The sequence below is a fragment of the Petaurus breviceps genome, unplaced genomic scaffold (genome assembly GCF_028583685.1).
Source record: "Petaurus breviceps papuanus isolate PSGF00001 unplaced genomic scaffold, PetGlider_PUasm1.0 90683, whole genome shotgun sequence".
Lineage (NCBI taxonomy): Eukaryota > Metazoa > Chordata > Mammalia > Diprotodontia > Petauridae > Petaurus > Petaurus breviceps.
In genome coordinates, this window is record NW_027187308.1 from 8,149,782 (window position 1) to 8,168,288 (window position 18,507).

The following is an 18,507-nucleotide window of genomic DNA, read 5'->3' on the forward strand; positions in this document are numbered from 1 at the left end:
GGAGGAGGAAAAGGAGAAGAAGAAAGAAGGAGGAGGAGGAAGAAGAAAGAGGGAGGAGGAAGAAGAAGAAAGAGGGAGGAGGAGGAAGAAAAGGAGAAGAAAAAAGGAGGAAGAAGAAGAAAGAGGGAGGAGGAGGAAGAGGAAGAAGAAGTACTCTCCCCACCACAGGGGGGAAAGAAAAAGGAAAAACAAGATTCTTGCAACAAATATTCACAGTCAAGCAACACAATTTTCAACATTGGTCATAGCCTAAAAATGTCTCATTTTCTAACTTTGCATCCAGTCAGAGTGATTTTTTAGTCAGGAGATGAACAGCATGCTCCATCATTCTGAACCATTTTACAGGATGTCTCAAAGTCTTATTGAATTTTTAAGCCTTTTGGGATACCCTATATATGAGAAACTGATAATGATAACAAATGACATCTATACTGTTATTCCTGGGTTCTATTGCAAGTGTGTATGTGATGGTGGAGGAGGGGCGTGTATGTGTCTGTATGGGGTCAGACTGCATTTTAATTGGCACAGGAAACTCCTTTTACCAATGCTCATTGGCATTTTTTTGCAACTTAAAGTCTTAAGGAGTTTCCCAGAGGCAGTGAGAGGTGACATGATTTGTCCAGGGATACATTACCAGTATATGTTCAAACCTTGCCTCATGCATTTAATAGCTGTATGACTCGAGCAAATCATATGGCCTCTCTTGGCCTCATTTTCCAAATCTGCATGATAAAGGGTTGGATTCAATGACTGCTACAATCCCTTCCATCTTTTTTTTTTTTCTTTTTGGAGGGGGGAAGGTAGGGCAATTGGGGTTAAGTGACTTGCCCAAGGTCACATGGCTAGTAAGGGTTAAGTGTCTGAGGCTGGATTTGAACTCAGGTCCTCCTGACTCCAGGGCCGGAGCTCTATTCACTGTGGTGCTTAGCCACCCTTGCCCTTCCATCTTTAAATCTATTATATTATGAACTCTCAGCTACATATAATTGTACATATATGACTCATTTCCAAAAAATTTTGTTGATACTATTCAGTCATTTGTTAACCCCACAATTTAGAGTGAATTGTTAGCATAGGAGATAGATGGTTTGGCCTTGGAGTCTGGAAGATCAGAGTTTAAACCCAGTTTCAGACACTTCCTAGCTATGTGACCCTAGGCAAGTTGTTTCCTCCTCTGTAAAATGGGTATAATAATAGCATCTTCCTTGTAGGGTTGTGTGGATCAAATGAGATAATATTTGTAAAAGTGTTAGCACAGTGCCTGGCACTATACAAAAATAGTCACTACATAAATGGTTATTCTCTTCCCTCTATCTGCATTGGCTTTTACTATTGCCTTCATCCTATAGCCTAGCAGAAGCAGGAATTATTATTATTTTTTAAGATAAATATTTTTAAGATTTTTTTTGCTTTTTATTCTTTTTTTTTTTGAGGGGGAAGGCAGGGCAATTGAGGTTAAGTGACTTGCCCAAGGTCACATGGCTAGTTTTTTGTGTTAAGCGTCTGAGGCCAGATTTGAACTGAGGTCCTTCTGAATCCTGGGCTGGTACTCTATTCACTGAGCCACCTAGCTGCCCCCAGGAATTATTATTATTATTTTTTAAAGCAATTGGGGTTAAGTAACTTGCTCAAGGTTACATGGCCAAGTGTTTCTGGGTGGGTGCAAAGTGTCTGAGCCCAGATTCGATCCCATGTCATCCCAACTCTGGGGCCAACTCTTACTCACTGTGCTACCTGGCCGCCCCCCAGGAATTATTTTTAAACCAAAATACTTAATAAGAGACAGCATAGATTAATAGGAAGAATACTGGATTTGCATTCAGAAGGTCTGATATTAAATCCTAATTCTCTTATTACTTGTCCTATCTTTGAGCAAGTCATTTAACTTGTCTGGGTCTGAACCTCCATTTCTTTATCTATAAAATGAATCTGGATGTTCTTCAAGGTCCTTTCCAGCTGTAAGTCCTGTGATCTGATCACCACCCACACCTCAGGAAGAGTACATTTAGAAAAGCCTACAGCTCAGAAAGAAAGAAGCAGTGTTGGCTCAGGTGGGCATTTTGTATGAGTCTGAAAGGCAGTATCCTCTTACTCCAACATGGAATGGGAAGCAGAAAATCCTAGAATTTTAGACATGCAAAAGACCTTAGGGATCACCTAATTCAATCCTCTTATTTTGCAGCTGGGAAGATCGAGGTCCAGAGAGAACAAGTGATTTTCTCAAAGGCCCCTGTGCTGGAAGGAGCTGAGCAGGGGGTCATGATAAGGAAGCTGAGCAAGGGAGCTTCAGAGGTCAGCTTCCTGATGTTGTAAAGATACCATGAATTCTGAAAACCCAAGAAAAGCTCATATTCAATATAGATTTAAAAAAATAAAACCCAAAGCTAGATGGAAATAATTTTTTGATGCGTTGCCTGTTTGAGTTATCTGTAGTTTAGAACCACTCTGACAATGTGAATAATTGAGAATTTGTTTTTTTTTTTAAACAGGAATCTCTGCTTTTTGTAACCCTCTCTTTCTTCTCCTCACTTCACTTCTCACCATTTTTTCTGTGTTTTTTTTTCTCATACATTCTTCATCCCCACCGCCTGTTTAAGTGCTTTTTGGGATTAAAGTAAGAAATCTTTGTCCTGGAAACATTCAGGCAAAGCAAGATTTACCCTTATTATTTTAGTGTTGATGTCAACCTTTATGAATCATTGGGATATGATGCTCTATATTCATTCAGAAGTACCACCAACTGAAGAGTTCTTTTGTAATACATACTTGTGATTCCCAATATGTTACCAAAGAGAGAAGGAACTACAGCGTTTCCAAGTGAGATTTTAGAACACTCATCTCTCTTTCTCCATCTCCCCCTTCTCTCTGCCTCTTGACCCTCCTCTTCTCTATATACATTTACACATACATGTGTCTGTCTCTCCATCCGTCCAGCTATCTAAAAGATATCACTGCTACCTTTGTTCTTATTGAATATAAATGAATATCAAAATCTAGGGTTGGGGCAGAAAGCTTGATTTCTTTAAGGAGTTTTTGTCAAAGAAGCCCAGAGGACTAATATGAATGAAGCTTTTAAATTAGAGCTGTAATCTTAATTGCAGAAATCAGGTGGGAAAACTTGCTTCAGGAAGAGATGTTGCAGGCCTTTTTTCTTTTTCTTTTTTTTTTTAACTAAGTGATTCATGAGACCAGAGAGCATGCAGTTACTTAGAAATCAGAAAAGCAGGCTAAGTGTAACCTTTGCTGGGAGAAATGAAAGGAGGTCTGGACTTTCCCTAGTCAATCTTCCAAGTCAATGGACTAGGCATTTGATGTATTCTTAGAAATCATCTGCTACAGTCCCCTTCACATTCAGTTTCCATAAGCAGTCAATCAGACAGTGTGGCAAAGTCAAAAGAACTCTGGACTTCCAGATAATAGAGAGATTAGAAATCTTGTCTCGACATTCATTAGTTAGTCACCTATGCTCTCTAAGCCTCAATTTTCACATCTGAAAAAATGGGAACGGTAGTAATTGCCTTGCAGAATTATAAAGTTAAGTGAGAATATATTTACACATACATATATACATACACATCCCTACACTCACACGTACATGCACATACATAAATATATACACGCATACATATATGTGTATATATAAACACACAACACACACATATATATCTATATCCATATCAAACTACAGGTACAAACCCAAAATTAAAAATAAATGCCAATTATTGATATGGCCTACTAGTAGCACTTTTGGAAAACAAAAGGCAGAATGATCAAGTTAACATGACCTCTCAATAACATTCTTTTTAGCACAGAGGACAGTTTGGGAAAGCCTATCATAGCTATTATCTGTGTCAGGGGTTCTTAACTTGGATTTGTGAATAGATTTTAGGACACTGTGAGCACAGATGGGAAAGATTGCTTCTTTATTTTTACTAATGTCTGGCTGAAATTTAGCATATCCTTCAATTATTTAAAACCATCATAGTGAGAAGGAATCCATCCATAGATTTTACCAGACTGCCAAAGAGGTCCATGACACAAAGAAGAAGAAGAATCTCTGATATGCATTATTCCTCTTCTGTGATTTAGTTAATCAAGTTGCAACTTAAACTTAAAGCACTTGAATTATTAAACAAAAATTAATCATTATATTTTCTATATAATTAGTCTTGAAAAATTGCACAATGCTTTAAAATTAAATACTGCATTTTCAATGATTTGAAAACTACCAATTATTTCAAAGTTATGGTGTCGTAGCTTTAGAGCTGGAAGGAATTTTAGGTATCCACTCCCTTTATCAGGGGCTCAACCCCTTTATTTTGCAGAGGAGGAAAGTAGACCCAGAGAAATGAAGGGACTTGCCTAGGCTCAGACAAGTGGCTGGGCCAGGTTCTGAGCCAAATTTCCTTCCACCCAATCACACTACCTGTCAAGTTCATTTTTACACTTAAGAAGAAATTTCTCCAAAAACCTATGATATTTTAAACAATTGTAGTAATTGTTATTGTAGCTGACATATTTTAAATTTGTAATATTCTTGATCCCTTATGTGATACTTAGATGTAAATACAGGAAAACCTTTAAACATTAATAATTATTTCTATCGTTGTTAAAGAATATTCACTTTGGAGTCAGATGCCCTAGGTTAGAATCTCAGAAGAATTATCATGCTGGGTAACTCACATTGTGTCTATAAGTCTTAGTTTCTTTATCTGTAAAATTAGGAGAGTTGGATGAGATAGGCTACAAGATTTCTTTGAGCTCAAAATCCTAGAATCCTTCTATGAAGTGTGATGAGAAAGAATGCTAGACCTGGAGTCAGAAAAGCCGTATTCCAAACTTGGTCCTGCTATTTGCAACCTGTGAGACCTTGGTCACTTAACCTCTATGGGCCTCAGTTGCCTTATCTCAGGCAAATTAAAAGACATATACATCTATAGGTCTCAAAAAGAGGGAGTTGGACTGGATGATTTCTTCGGTCTCTTTTAGCTCGAAGTCTATGGTTTTAATCCTTTTAAAAAGCAGTTTTCAAAACCTGAAAATAGACTTGTCTCTACTTTATTACTGTGATGTGCTCAAATGGCCACTAGATGGCAATTATGTTCTATTTGATTTATAGCCACTGTTCGACTCCTGCATAAACCAAACCAAATTCAATTCTTTTTAGGGTTTTCTATTTTGGGTTATTGACTGGCCACACTGGCGTTGCTGACTCTTCCACACTGTTCCAGCCTCAGCTGAAATAGGTAGGTAAAGTTCAGGGTACTCTCTCATTGCTGCCCTCATCACACCAGGAACAGTCTGTCTCTGTCCCCAAAGGTGGGAGGGCAGGGAGGGGTCACAGTGGCTCTTTCCCCACTCCTTTCTTTTATCTTCTCATCTTTGGCATTTACAGATCTTATATCTTAGTTCCTTAGGGACTTGCTTTAAGGTAAATGATTATTCTGTCTATGCATCAGGGAAATTCACATTATTGATGCATCAGTTGTCCTGTAGCCCCCTCCTAATCTACTGGCCTCTCAGGCAAATTAAAAGTGGGAACAAAATATCTCTATTATGTATATCATACATTTATATATGTATGCACATGTGTGTATGTGTATGTGTATCTTGGCAGTCATCTAGTTCAACTTCTTCATTTTTTGGATGAGAAAACTGGAGCCAAGGGAGTTTAAGTGGCTTACTCAAGGTCATGCAGGTAATAAATCTCATGGCTGGAATTTGAAATCAGGTCCTCTGACTCCTAACTAAGTGACTCCTAACTCCTCTAACTCCTAGCTAACATTTATATAATGCCTAAAGCAGCTGGTGTTATGGCTAGAGTCCCTGGGCCTGAAGTCAAGAAGACCTGAGTTCCAGTCTAGTCTCAGACACTTACTAACTGTGTGACCCTGGGCAACTCACTTAACCCTGTTTGCCTCAGTTTCCTCATCTATAAAATGATCTGGAGGAGAAAAAGGCAAACTGCTCCAGTATCTGTGCCAAGAAAACCCCAAAGGGTCCCAAAGGGGATCACAAAGGGTCAGACACAACAGAAATTTCTGAATGACAACATTTATAGCATGATCTGTGACAGGCACTGTGTTAAGCACTTTCCAAACATTTCTCATTTGCTCTCCACAACCTGGTGAAGTAGGTGCTATTATTATTATTATTGCTTTTTGGAGGACAATTGGGGTTGACTTGCCCAAAGTTACATGGCTAGTAAGTGTGTCAAGTGTCTGAGGCAGGATTTGAACTCAGGTCTTCCTGGCTCCAGGGCTGGTACTCTACTCACTGCACCACCTAGCTGCTCCCCAGTAGGTTCTATTATTATCCTCCTTTTGCAGATGAGGAAACAGACAGGCACTGGGTAAGTGACTTGCCCAAGGTCATGCAGCTAGTGAGCGTCTGAGCTGGATCTGAATTCAGTTCTTCCTGACTTCTAGTGCTCTACCCATTGCACCATCCAGGTGTCTTATCCGATCACTCATGCTTGTAGCCTCAGTGCTATCTGTGACTCTCTCCTCTCCACTGCTCCTCACTTTTAATCAATTGCAAAGTCCTATCCATTCTGCTTCCATAATCCCTCGCCTCAATTTCCTCCTTTCCTTCCCACAGGCTCAAAGCTATGCCAGACCCTCATTAACTTTGTCTAGAGTATTGCAATAGCATCACAAGTGGTCTCCTCGCCTTTAGTTTTTTTCATAGCCTACTAGGATCAAAGATTTAGAGCTGAAGGAAACCTTGGGTGACATCTGGTGGGAATCCCTCACATTTTATAGGTGAAGAACTAAGGCCTAGAGAGTTTAAGTAATTTTCCCAAATTTTCTCCAAATCTCTCCAATTCTCATTCTCAAATTTCCTAATACTTAGATGGTAAGCAGCCCATCTTATGCACCACTCCTCCAGCAATATTTCTAATGAACAGACATAATCAAATCACTCATTGTTCAAAAACCCTCTTTGTGGAAGAAAATTTGTTTCTTCTAAGGTTGAAGGCACTCCACAAATTATCTCAAACCTTCCCTCTCCAACTTTCTCTCTCCCTAAACTCCTTGAAGGCAAGAAACATTTTGCTTTTTGCCTTTTATTTTAACCTCTGGCACACTGCCTCAAACATTATAGATATTTAATATACTTCTGATAGTTTTAATCGAATGAGATCTATACTCTTGCTAGATTTTTAATATGCAGAATTTCAGAACAGATGCCTCTGCACACATCATTACTTAGACCCTTAGAACCCAAAGCCTTCGCTGTCTTGTCCCCACTTGTTGACATCCCACTACCACCTCCTCCATGAAGAATTCGCAAAAGTGATCTCTCCTTTCTCAGGCATTTGTCCCTTTCCTATGAGTTCATATTCTGTTTTGTATTATTGGGATTTGTGTGACTGTCTTGATATCCTATGATAGAATAATATTTCTATCCTATAATAGAATAATATAAAAGAAGAATTAGAATGCTAGGACCACAGCCATTTATCTTTATATTATCCTCTATCCCTTGTAAGGTGCTGTACTTCTAGGAAGATCATGATAATTTTGAATTATTGAATAAAATCTATTTCCTAATGGGATAATAATGGTATAAGGACATTGACAGTAACAATAATAAGGTGCCAATAACAAATACTTACAGAGAGCTTTATAAAACAGACCATCGTTCTGTGAAGCAGTTCGTTCCATTTTTAATTAGTGGAAAATACTTTTTTGTATCAAACCAATATTTGCCTGTTTGTAATACTGGATCACTGATTCTGATTCTGGAGCAGCAAAGATACACCTGATTCCTCTACTTTAAGTATATGTAAACAGCTCTCACAGTCTTCCCTTTAAATAGCTAAGTGGTGGAGTGGATAGAGCACTGAGCCTGGAGTCAGAAAGACAAGAGTTCGAATCCAGGGTCAAGCCCTTATTAGTTGTGTGACCCTGGTCAAGTCACTTCACCTTTGTTTACTTCATTTTCCTCAACTTTAAAGTGCGATGATATCAGCACTTACCTCTCAGGGTTAAATGTGAGGATCAAATGAGATGGTATTTGTAAAGCCCATACATAGTAAGCCCTATATAAATACTTATTCCTTTTCCCTTCTTTTCCAAACTAAATCTTTCCAGTTCCATTAACTATTTGTTCTTCATATCAGACTATTTCCAGACCTCCCACCAGGCTAGTCAGTCTCCTTTAAGTACACTATAGTTTACTGAAGTCTCTAAAATGGCATAGAATTCTCCATATGTGAGCAGACCAGTACAGAGTACAGTGAGACTATTGCCTTCTTTGTTCCAGACGTGAGGTTTATATTGATGTAACATTAAATTGTATTAAGGCTTTATATTCTTTTTCAAGTTATGGCTCTCTGTTGACTTATATAGAACTTTCAGGCAGCCACGGCATCCCGACTTTTTTCCTATGAGCTATTGTAAAGCCAAATCTGCTCCATTCTGTACCTGTTCAATTACTTTTTTGAACTGCAATGCCAGACTTTTTAATCCCCTTTAATTCATTCCTGTTAAATTTGTTAGCTTGGGCTCAGTGTTCTATATTTTTGTCAGGTGGTGTAATGCTTATCTCCTCCCTCCTTTGTGTAAGTTGGGCACTTATAAGTTATGCCTTTTTCTGTGTTTCCTCTGTTTTTATTCAAATTTGATATAAATGTCCTATAAATAGGACATGGCCAACTACAGAGCCATATGGCATGCTACTAAAACCTCTTTCCAGATGACATGTTTTTATCTTTTTTTTTTGTCATGGATGCGTTGGGCATTCTAGTGAAATCTATGAACTCAGAACAATGTTTAAAAAGACATAAAATAAAATACCTACACTTATAAAGGAAAACAGATAGAAATATAGTTATCAAGATAAACAATTTTAAAAAACCTCCAATTACATGGGCTCCAGGTAACATACCCATTTCAGATTTATATCAGACCCTAATTAGTTGTGTGATTTTATGTGAATCACTTAATTTATCTTTTTTTTTTTTTTTTTGCTTTTTGGAGGGCAATTGGGGTTAAGTGACTTGCTCAAAATCACATGGCTACTAAGTGTGTCAAGTGCCTGAGGCCAGATTTGAACTCAGGTCCTCCTGACTCCAGGGTTGGTGCTCTATTCACTGCGCCACGTAGCTGCCCCAACTTAATTCATCTATGTCTCAATTTCTTCAGGTATAAAGGGGAGGGGTGTGAGGGCTTTAGATTATATGATCTGTATGTTTACCAGAATTTTATTGGTCAAAATCTATTGGAGGACATACAACAAAAGCAGGTACAGTGTGATTTTTAAAATAAATTATACACATCAAAGCAGCACAAAGTTAGCGTTTGTAAATGTAAGCTAGAGGCAACATTTCAGTTTCATAAATGGAGTCATTAGACTAATATTTCACTTCATCATTTTAACTGTGCTATATAAAGTGACTTTACTGCTATCTTTTCAAGCTCTCTGAAATCCCTTCCAGGTCTAAAAAAATTCTGTGCTTTATTCAAAGGTGATATTTTATATATCCTAAGGAGCTACTGTAATTGGAAACCATTAACAGGCAGGTTCTATTTTTAATAAGACATGGGATCTGATTTTGGGTGGAAGAGGCATGCTTTTATGTTAAAATATTTGTCTTTTTGTTATGAATGGAACATTGAAATCTTCAGTCTTGATCTGTGTGCTAGAGTTCATTGCAAAATAAGATCGCCTTCTCTAGAAAATCAAGGGGGTCCAATTCTACCATGACTTTCTCCAGTCTTGTATAGAGAGGTTGAGTTTCCCACATCTCTCTCATCATCTTGAACCAGAGGAAGGAAAAGGATTGTCATAAAGGAGACACTAAAAACATTTCTCTTCTTTAGTTACTTGGTGTGCAAGCTTTAAACATAACTCATGACAGGTTGCATTTTGGTTTCTTTGCTTAGGCCCCCTGGTGGCATATGTTCTTCTCCCTAGTCTGATGTGGGATCCAAGTCTGGGTTTGATCCCCAAACAACATTATTTTCACATAGCATATTTGTGTTATAGAAAACTGCAATCATCTTTTAATCTTCTATGTTGTAAGCTTTGGTGTCACTTTTATTTCTGTCTAAATTCTCTCGAGAGGGGTTTTAGTTATCCTGGGATTTCTAGAGGGAAGTGTCCAATAATGATCCATCTGGCTCCCTTTCCCCAAGCTTCTAACCTTACAGTCTCCACAGCTGGAGTCACTTAATTCCCTACTTGCACAGAAAACAGGCTCTGGGATAATTCCAGTTCCCCAGGCATGGGAAATAGAAGGACATGAGGACACATAGATTGGGTGGCTCAGAACCATCAGGTTTCTAGCTGGTCTAGTTTGTTCGTCCTTGTTCTAGTAACTAGTATCCTGTCCTGCTTCCTTAAGCTTGAGTACCTGTATTATTGTTCTCACCAGTTCTCCTAGAGACTGGAGTTCTGCCCTTGAACCCTAGTCCCCATGGCTGGGTCCTGGCTACCTGCTGCCAGACCTCCTTGAGGCCAAGCATCTGCCTGTTTGGACCTCTGCCTATTGCCTTTTGCCAGACTCCCTTGACACTCCACCCTCCTGTCTAGACTTCCTCCTATTGCCTGCTGCTAGGACCTTCCTGGATCACCTGCCTTGCCCCAGTGGGTCTGTCTAGTCTCTGGTTCCTGGCCATCCCCATCTGGTCCATTCTTCTGCCAACTAGGCCCCAGGTAGTGACATATTGTAATATACATACAACATTGTATACCATAGGCATTCTTCACTCATACAGTAGATGTGTTCCTGAAAGTATGTATAACAATCACATTTTTATAAATCAATCCTCATGTCATATGTTGTTGAGCAGTTCATTGTTCAAAGGAATTTTATTCTGAATAATATTTTGTAAAGTAAAAAATTCTTTTGCAAAGCAGTTAAACCCTACATTTATCTTGTTTATAATTCTGTTTTTTTATATGAAGTAAGTGAGATAAACATACTATAATAGTACACCATGTTCTAGAAGAATAGCTGAAATTTGCATTGGCTTGGACTACTGCTCTAAGCAGTACATTGAATTTTCTTCTAGGTCTTTCATAGTATCTACCCTGTATTACTGTTGGGAGATATTTACACATTTGCAAATGTAATAACTTTTAAAAATTTGTTGTTAAAATATAATTTACTTTATACTTTAGTAAATTTATACTGAAAATATTTATTTTAGATTCACTATATTCATTTAATGGCTTGTTCATTAATAACTACTAATTAATAATATTTTGAAGTCAGGAGTAATATGTAAACATGAAGAAGCAATTGATAGTATTTTCTCCTATAAAATATTTCATGTAAGTCACTTTCTTAGGAAAATAGTATGTAAGGAGTTCATCATGAAAGTGAGAAATTGGATGCAAGGGAAGATTAAAGGTGGGGAGGAATGGGCTAGGCTGTCGTAGGGTCAGGATGGATGTGTCATGTTAATCCACTGAGGTTAAATACTTCACTACCAGTTTGACAATTCTTCACAGGATCACAGGATGGCAGATTCAGAGGTAGGAGGGACCTAGGGGCTACCTAGTCCCAGAGTCTCCTCTTCTCTATCCCCCACTGGTTTTATAGATGAGGAAACCAAGTCCTGGAGAGGTTAAATGATTTGCTGAAGTCACACAGGTATTACATAGAAGATCCATGATTTGAACACCTAAATATGGCATTCTTTCCACTTTCTCATTCCTGAAACACTCCTCTGAGACTATGTCTTTTGCTTCTCACTGGGGCCATTTAGATTCAAAGCTTTGGGCTTGGAACAACCAAATCTTTCAATCATTCTTTGTCTGCCACTTTGACTGTACATGTAACAATCATAACGATTTGTCCAAAGCCACATGCCTCGTTATTAGGAGAGACAAGAATAGAATCTGGGACATTTGATTTCCAGCCATATGCTTCACTATACTACACACTTTAGGATAGGTTTAAAAAAAAGTCCTTCAGTAAATCAAAATTATCCATCCTTCTCAACCCCTTAGTAAGTAAGCAAAATCCTTCTCCTACCCTCTCCTATCTTTATTTCATAAAATGATAACTCTTAATGTTAATCATTCTTTGGGGGTCATTGTATTTAGCACTGCTGTCATCTGTAGTAGCAAAGCTCAGCAGAAAGTGAGTTTATACATTCCAAGTTACAACTGTCAAATTTTGTACTTTATTGCTGTCATTTAGTAGAAAAAGCCCACGTTCTTCAAAGCTCCAAATGGCTTCCAAAATGCATTGTGGTTTTTCCCAGTCTGTTTATCTCCAACATACAATACAACCACAAAAAAGGCCCTTCTATAGTGTGCCTGATTAATAAAACAGATATAGATCAATCCGGCAGGTTTTCCATGGGTATTTTTGGTCACAGATGTAGTTCATTAATCCCCAAGTGCAAGGTGCTACCTCTTTATCGTGAATCCAAGAGAGCTATTTCACTTGGCAGAAAGTGGAAATAGGCAAAGGGATGGTTGTTTTATAGGTTATTTTTAAAAACTTGTTTATATGTTTTTTAGCTCATGAAAAATATGGACCTATGCATAATTCTATAGATTATGATTCAGGAATTCAATTAATTTGTCATGGGGTAAAGAAGACTTCAGGATGGAATATTACAAGGGGGAAAATCTGTCTATACATTTGTAATGCATATGTGTACATCTACATAGAGAATCAATGACTACAATATATTTCCATTTCTTAGTTCATATGTTGTTTGAGGCTTCCCCTGTTATAATATACTGCTCCTGACCTTTGTAGTTTTTTTAAATTTTTAATCAAAATTATTTTTAAATGGCACTGAAATCACTGCACAAAACTTCCACATTTGAACAATGAATGAGTTTAACACTTTATGGAATTAAGCATAACAAGTCAAATCCATCTCCCCCACGCAACACATATACACATTCAAAGAATTCTTTATTTCTTTTTTCAATCAAAATTCCTATGCCTAAGAATGACTCTCAGCTGGTTATTTTTATTAGAAAACTGTCATGTCCAATCCCTAAGCCTGAGTGACTTGATAACTATTTTGAACATAATGTTTATTTTGGTTGTTCATATAGCTATTTCTCATTGTTTAAATAATTTATTATAGATACCCTGTGATTTTTATTGGCTTTATACCCTGGGACTCTTCATAACAAAAGTTGTGTTTTATAAAAAAGTATAAGCTGGATTTTTTTTCTATCCCTATTGCAACTTCACAAGCCTCCTCTCCTCTCCTCACTTCTTTCCTCTTTTCTCCTGTCACCTTCTAGGTTTTCACTATTTTAGTTGGCATTATTATTGAAGTTTTTTTCTTTTAACTGTGTGAACCCATTGGTGCCCTTGGCAGTAAGATTTGGTTACAGGAAATCCAGAAGCTGAGCCTGCCTTTAGTTTCAGCAATTATGTTTCTTTGTATTAAGTTCAGAACCAGTTCGAGATTGTAAATACAATTTTCATCTCACTTCCTTCACCAACTGTCTTGCAAACCCCAACTGTGAAGAAGACAGCTTTCTATTCAAATATATTTAGGGGGATGATAATCATTTCTAAATTCTTTTATTTAGTTCTTTAATAAACCTCCATAAATAAATCAATGCATGTAATTTTTCATAGTGTGAACTGAAATTCCCTTAAAATAATTTCAGAGAACCCTTTCTTTCGCTTATTTCTCCTTCCTTCCTTCCTTCCTTCCTTCCTTCCTTCCTTCCTTCCTTCCTTCCTTCTTTCTTTTTTGTATGTTACTGAAGGTGTATTTTGCATTTCTTTATGCCATGGGGATATAGCAATAACTAAAAGGCTAGCTATATACTGTATTTTTAAAAATCTATAGACACATCCCTCACCATCTTAAATGGTCCAGAATCTCAGTTATCCCTTCTTCAGAAGTGAAGCTCATGCTTTCAATTACCAAATAAAATTAAGAAAATGTAAGAAGCTATTGTTTTATTGCATATTAGGAAATAATGAGTGCTTCCAAAAGTCACACTTAAGACCAGACAATAATCATAAGTATAAGATGACTATGGATACTATGAGATAATGTCTACTTGTCAGAAATGGAGGGTATAATCTTTTTCCATCAAAAGTCAATGATATACTTTACATTTTTATTGCTTCTACTTAGAGATTGATCAAGGAATAAAAGGGGGTACTGGTATATATTTTTTCAAACTGTGGATATTTTCAATATCATGTGTATATAACATCATATTTATTGAATGATGTGATATTTCAAAGGCATTGGTTCTTCCTTAGGAAAAGAAAATTTTCTCTATTAAAAATCCATCACTTACAACCAGAAATATCACCAGAAGAAAATCCTTCCTTCATATGACAATGATAGAAAAGTATGTATGGAAAATATTAGGAGATACATGATAGCATTAATTTTTCTATTTGTATGGGAATTATTTATTTTTAAAATCTACTGATCTTTTAGTACTTGGAAACCCTATGATTAATCATAAAAGAAGCTTATTCTAAAGAAACCTCTCAGTAAAATCAAGCTATCCACATATGGCAAACACTTGGGTACCTCATCTCCTATGGAACTGATTATGTTTAAGACCCTATTTAACACGCTTGGACTCAAAAATCTGTTTAGATCATGTGTAGCTCATGTATCTTGCTATTTGGAACTCTTAAGCCAGGTACTATCAATGCTCTCATATCTTGCATTAGATGAGGGAGGGAGCTGGGAACCTGGAATAGGTGAACACATTACATGGAGGTCAGCATCTGTGACACTGTGCTTAGAACTCCCAATTCAGCACTACTGGTGCCAAAGGGGTAGCCAGAGTGGATGAGAAAAAGAGAAATGGAGGATGAAAGACCAGTGGTAGCGTCTGTGAGCTGTCCCACACACATGGGTAGGTGTTATCAGCCTCCTGCTGAACCCTTCTCTAGATATCATACACTTACATTTAGACTCTGGGAGAGGGAAGAATCGCAGACCAATGAACTTGTTTTTGACTTACAGCAGGTCTGGGTTTGGTCTCTGTGTCTTCAACAGAAGGAACAACTTCTCTTGTTTTGTTTCAGATCAGCCCCTGGGGATAGAAAAAGACCTATGTTATGAAATCTGTGCAGTATGAGGATATTTAATTTTTATTAGATCAAACTACTTTTTGGTAATGTAATAAAGTTATTTGAAAAAATCAATTTCATATTTAAGTACTATTGAAAGCTCTGGGTGTGTTCTGTCCCCTTACTTGTTCTCTCTTGCTACTTACAGGAGAGAATGGAATCTCTCCTTGCTTCTGCATATTGTTTCCACATAGTTTAGTCTAATGAGGCAATATAGTGTTATAGCTAGTTCAGAATCCACCAATTTGAAATTTGTGATAATTTACAGAGGGTCTAAGTTGGTGTTTTGTTGCATTCTCTATGAAGTTTGTCACGTAGATTAATGCTGGAAACAAGATTGAAGGGGAGGGGGTGTCAGTCTGAGAAAACAAACTTTTCAGGACATCTTAAATTCATAATAGTATAGTATTTGCATACACTTGTGTCACTTATAAATGAATTTCATTTTTCACTAAAGCATAAACAGTACCTCTACTTGGTAATGCTTCAGTAGTTTTTAGTTACTGTATTGGGCAGCTCAGTGGTGCAGTGGATAGAGCAACAGACTGGAAGGCATGAAGACTCATCTTCCTGAGTTCAAATATGACCTCAGACACTGACTAGCTGTGTGTTCCTGGTCAAGTCACTTAACCCAGTTCGCTTCAGTTTTCTCATCTATAAAATGAGCTGGAGAAGAAAATGGCAAACCACTCCAGTAACTTTGCGAAGAAAACCCCCAAAATGGGGACATGAAGAGTCAGACATGACTGAACCATTGTACATCAAAAAGAAGAACATTTTTCATTTTTCCTACATATGTATATATTTGTACATATATTTCAGATTTTTCACTAATGTGATATTTTCTCTTTTGTGATGAAATAGCAAGGTTTTATGGTATTTGATTTTCAGTGAGGTGGGCCATGGGAGAGTAATTTGAAGGACCATAAATTTAGAGGTAGAATGTTCTTTAGAGGTCATCAATTCTAATCTTATTTTATGAATGAAACAAAGTCTGAGAGATGTTTAAGTAACTTACCCAGGGTCAATCACATAGCTAATTTGTATCTGAGGTAGAATTTGAACCCAGGCTTTCTTGAGTTTAGACCACTATTGCATTCTGCCTCACTATAGATTAAACTATTTTATGTTAAGTATCACAAGGAGAACTGTTTCTTTAGAAAATAAGAATAAAGGTTTGTTTCTTTCTCAGCTAAATTTATAAGAAGAAAATTGTGATATCTAATCATTCATGTCTAAAATTTATCATGCGAAACTATTTTCAACCATATGACGCTTTATAATCCTTTATAGCATCAATCTCTTTGGCAACAACCCTTAACATTATGATTTCATATTGACAAGCTCATTCTAGCTCCTATTGACTTATGTTGCAAATTAAAGAACAAATTTTCAAAAGGTCTCCTTGCCCTTTGGTTTCAGCCTGTGATTTCATCATATATCATCATCTTGTATGTAATTTATAGCATTAGAGAGTTTCTTGAGGCTGTGACAGGTTAAATGACTTGATTGAGGTCATCCTCAATGGCAGACTTGAACCCAGTTCTGTGTTTTAGGCATATATTTAGCTTCTCAGTTTAAAACAGGTGTTTGTTATCATATTAAGTCAAGATCTTTCTATGCCAATACTTTGTAGGGTTTTTTGTTTTTTTTTTAGCAAAAATGGTTATTGTCAAGAGCCTTTTTTATTTATCTATTGAGATAATTGTGTGGTTTGGGGATATTTTTGTTTTTAATATAATTAATTATGTCAATTATCTTCCTGATGTAGAACAATCCTTCCATCCCTGGTGTAAATCCAACTTGGATAAACAAATGAGCTTTTGGATTAATTGCTATAGTCTTTTTTGCCAAGATTTTATTTAATGTTTTTATGCATTAAAGGTAGACTGGAAACCAAGTCTTTTTGACTGCAACCTTGCCACGTGTCTACTATATCATATGATTTCTTGCCTTAATTGAATGAAAAATAAAAACCTTAATGGGGTTTTTTCTTATTTATTTGGCCAGGATTCACACTTTTAACCTTAAGTTCTCCAAAATATGTCAGACACTCTTCTAGTTATGTGACCCTGGGTGAATCACTGAACCCTTTTTGCCTCAGTTTTCTCATCTGTAAAATGAACTAGAGAAGGAAGTGACAAGAAAACCTTAAATGGAATCATGAAGACTTGGACACAACTAAAATGACTAAACAACAACAAAACAAAAGGAAACAAGAGCTGTAGCATTAGAAATAAGATTTAATACCTATACTACACAAATTGTTTCCAAAAATTGAGAACGAAAGCACTCTAAGTTCTTCTATGAGCCAAACATAGTCCTGATTCCCCTGATTACTCAGGAAAATATAAAGCAAAGAGAATTGTAGACTACTATAATGAATGAATCAATTGATTCAGAAATATTAAATAAAATCTTGGCAAAAAAGGATTATAGCAATTACTCTGAAAGATTATGTATGGTATCCAAGTTAGATTTATACCAGGGATGGAAGGATAGTTCTACATCAGGAAGATAATTGACATAATTATACTAAAAACAAAAATATCTCCAAACTCTGCAATTATTTCAACAGTTATGGGGAAGAGGCTCCTGACATTTTTGACAAAAACTCTACAAAGTAGGGGCATAGATGAATCTTTTCTTAATATGATAACAAGCATCTATCTTAAACTGAGAATTAAGCATTAGATGTAATAGGGAAACATCTGAAATTTTCCCAATAAATATACTAGCAAAACAAGCCTACTTCCTTTTCCTGCTCTTATTTGGTATAGCTCCAGAATCTAGCAATAGCAAAAAGAGACAGGGATTAAAGGCAAAATGAAAGCCAAAGAGGAGACAAAAACTATCCCTATTTGCTGATGAAATAATGATTTAATTAGAAAATGCTAGGAAGTCAGGAAAGAGACCAATTGAAACAATATTTTCATCAAAGTTGCAGACTACAAAACAGACCCATAAAGTTAACAGAATTTTACATAATAATAACAAAATTCAAGAGACAATAATAAAAGGGCCATTCAGAATAATTACAAAGAACATAAAATATTTTAAAGTTAATCTACCAAAGCCCATTCAATACTTGCGTAGATTGAATTACAAGATGATCCTTAAAGAAAGAAAGACTAAGAAATAGCTGGGGGAATACTCAGTACTCATGGCTGTACTAGTGAAAATGACAACAATATCAATGTTAATTTACATATTTCGTTTTACAAATCTAGACAAATAGCTTGCAAATTCATTTAGAAGAGTAAAAGTCCTAGAATATCAAGGAAAATAACAGAAAAAAGCTAGGAATGAAGCACTTCCATACTGCCAACTATATTATAATACAGCAAAAATAAAAGCCATTTGATACTTCAAAAATTGAGAAGTAGATCAATGGAATAGACTAAATAAAAAGAATAGAAATAACTGAACATAAAATAATTGAACTTAGTAACTCAGTG

The 18,507-nt window shown here is 36.5% G+C and overlaps 1 protein-coding gene across 8 annotated transcripts in view; it reads right to left on the reverse strand.

The window, feature by feature from the left end:
* The window catches only part of COL8A1 (collagen type VIII alpha 1 chain), a 226,385-nt gene that overhangs the window by 79,416 nt on the left and 128,462 nt on the right, over positions 1 to 18,507 (reverse strand). For 4 of the 8 annotated variants that reach the window (XM_069065369.1, XM_069065372.1, XM_069065371.1 and 1 more), the window contains exon 2: positions 14,941 to 15,012. The gene's annotated coding sequence lies outside the window, so the exon portion shown is untranslated. Of the gene's footprint in view, positions 1 to 14,884; positions 15,013 to 18,507 lie in introns of all 8 variants that reach the window. The other 4 variants (XM_069065370.1, XM_069065374.1, XM_069065367.1 and 1 more) reach the window with 1 other exon arrangement.